Source organism: Onychomys torridus, chromosome 8, assembly GCF_903995425.1.
Source record: "Onychomys torridus chromosome 8, mOncTor1.1, whole genome shotgun sequence".
Lineage (NCBI taxonomy): Eukaryota > Metazoa > Chordata > Mammalia > Rodentia > Cricetidae > Onychomys > Onychomys torridus.
Window position 1 is genome coordinate 105,842,600 of NC_050450.1, and position 2,465 is coordinate 105,845,064.

Consider the following 2,465-nt stretch of genomic DNA (forward strand, 5'->3'; position numbering starts at 1 on the left):
TTGCATGGAGTGAAGCAGGCAGACCCTTAGACCTTCCCCACATACTCTATAAGGTGGGGAATGTGCTGTGAGCTGAAAGCTCACTGCTGCGCACAGACCATCTTCCCCTCATGAATATTAGACTGTACCTATTGGGGGCCTCACAGGTTAGCTGTGAGGTCTCTCTGTTGTTTCCTGGTTTTCCCTCTTTTTTCTAAGCCCGGTCAGTGTGTGGGACAGAGGCAGTAATCCCTTGTTCACCCTCAGGACTTATTTGGAAGCCAGCAAACTGAAGGATGCCCTCAGCTTCCATAGTGAGAGCAGGGAAACCGCTGCCTTCTCCCCTCTGGGTGGCCAGGGCCTGTTGCAGTCCTCCCAGGACCCAGACCCAGTACCTTCCACTGTTGACTAAAGTTTTCTTGGCAGTGAGTTGGTCATGACAGACCGGTGGGCTTTCTGGGAAGTGTAGCTGGGGGCCATCTGGCATCCCTGCAGTGCTGGAGCCCTGGGGAGATTCATTGCTGGAGCCTGAACCAAGCAGTGAAATCATCTTCCTGGAATCCTCATTGAGCCTCAGGGTGCTGAGGAAATGCTGCCCAGAACCCTCCCCAGCCACACACTGAAAAAAATGGCCTCCTGATGCTATTTGCAGCCTGGGATTTAGAGTGGTTTGTGTGCGGTTTTGTCCAGGGCAGCAGGGGCATGGCTCGGCCTGGACACTCTGAAGCTTCCTGGAGTGTAGCTTCATGCTTTGTGCAGTCAGGCTGGTGTTGGTGGGACCCTGGAAAGATGTGTCTGACAGTTAAGGGGCCCTTCTTGTCAAGGCCAGCCCCTCAAAAAATAGGTCTCTTCCCTACTGTACTGAGCAGCCTTTCTCCCCAAATCTGAATTGACAATTGGATGTTTCTAGCATCCCTGACAGAAGCCCCATGAGTCGTGAGTCTCCAGCTGAGTCTTTATTGTCATCCTAGGCTAACCTTGTTTCTAGTATCTGTAGGCAGGATTTAAAAACAGGTATCTTTTACTTATTTTTTGGCAGTTGCATACTTTATACAATGTGCCTTGATCCTGTCTATTTAGGATCTTTATATCCTTTCTTTTATTATTATTATTACTTTTTATTTCTGCCCCGAGCCTGTGTGTGCAAGCTACATGTGCTGATGCCTGTGGTGAATGGAAGAGGGTGTTGGATCCATTGGAACTGGAGTTGCTGGTGTGAGCTGACCAGTGTGCTGGGAACTGAACTTGTGTTCCCTGCCAGAGCAGCAAGACCCCTAACTGCTGAGCTGCTACTCCAGCTCTCTTCCTCCAGAGCACAGTGAGCGCTGCCTGATGGAATGTCTGATCTTATTGGCTTGATCTTGTGCTGATAACCACAGCAGCCATATCATGTCCATTTCACAGGGCTCCTCTCCACCCATCAGCTCTTAAGTCCTTTCTGTTTTCTTCCTGGATGCTCTCTGAGCCTTGGTGAGGTCTATAGAGATGTCCAGTTTAGGCTGAGCACTCAGCAATCACTTATTCTCACCTTTCTCATCAGTTACAAGTCTCCATTATCTGCTGCCCACTGCTGAGAGCAAGCCATGGACATAACCATAGATATTTAGAAGACAGTTTAGCAACACATCCATTTAGCAAAAAACAAACAACAACATACCCAGAAAACAAAACAAAACAAAACAGTGATTTTACAGTACCATGAATGAATTCCTTCCTGTGGAACAGGCTTTACATCCCAACAGAAGGTGGTTGGTTACCCCATTACTTTCATGCCACTGTTGCACCATGGGCACATTTTGTCTGACAGGTCAGTATAGTAGCCTGCAGGGGTCACTGCTGGGTAAGACCCATTGATGACTTTTCTCAGTCAGTGGATGCATGGCACTATTGGGGACTGTTAAAGCCACTCGGAAGGGAGGCAGTTTTTCAAGTCAGTTCCAGATGGATTTCTCTATGTCCTACAGCCAAAGTGTACTGTGTCTTCAGCAGTAGGGTCTTGCTATCTAGTTATGGGGGCAACTAAACAGCAACAAGGGCTGGAGAGGTGGCTCAGCGGTTAAGAGCACTGACTGCTCTTCCAGAGGTCCTGAGTTCAATTCCCAGCAACCACACGGTGGCTCACAATCATCTCTAATGGGATCAGCTTCCTCCTGATGTGCATGAAGAGAGAGCACTCATATACATGAATAAATAAGTCTTAGAGAAAAAAAAACCAGCAACAATAGCCTGTGTTGTGTGGGGGCCTCATCCCTGACAAGTAACTAACTCCTAAGGAGACATCCCGCAGTAGGCAGGAGTTTTCTGAGGTGTGTCTGTCAGAGGGCAGGGTGAGCCAGGCAGGAACTTTGGTGAGCTCTTTGTGGTTGCTCCTAGTTAGTCCCCAGGTTACGGGAGTGAGATGGCTGGGTTTGTGTATAGGCGTTGTCACTTTGGTTGTGCGACACTGACTCCTTCAAGGTGCTAGGAGGGAAGAGGACTTCCGTTAC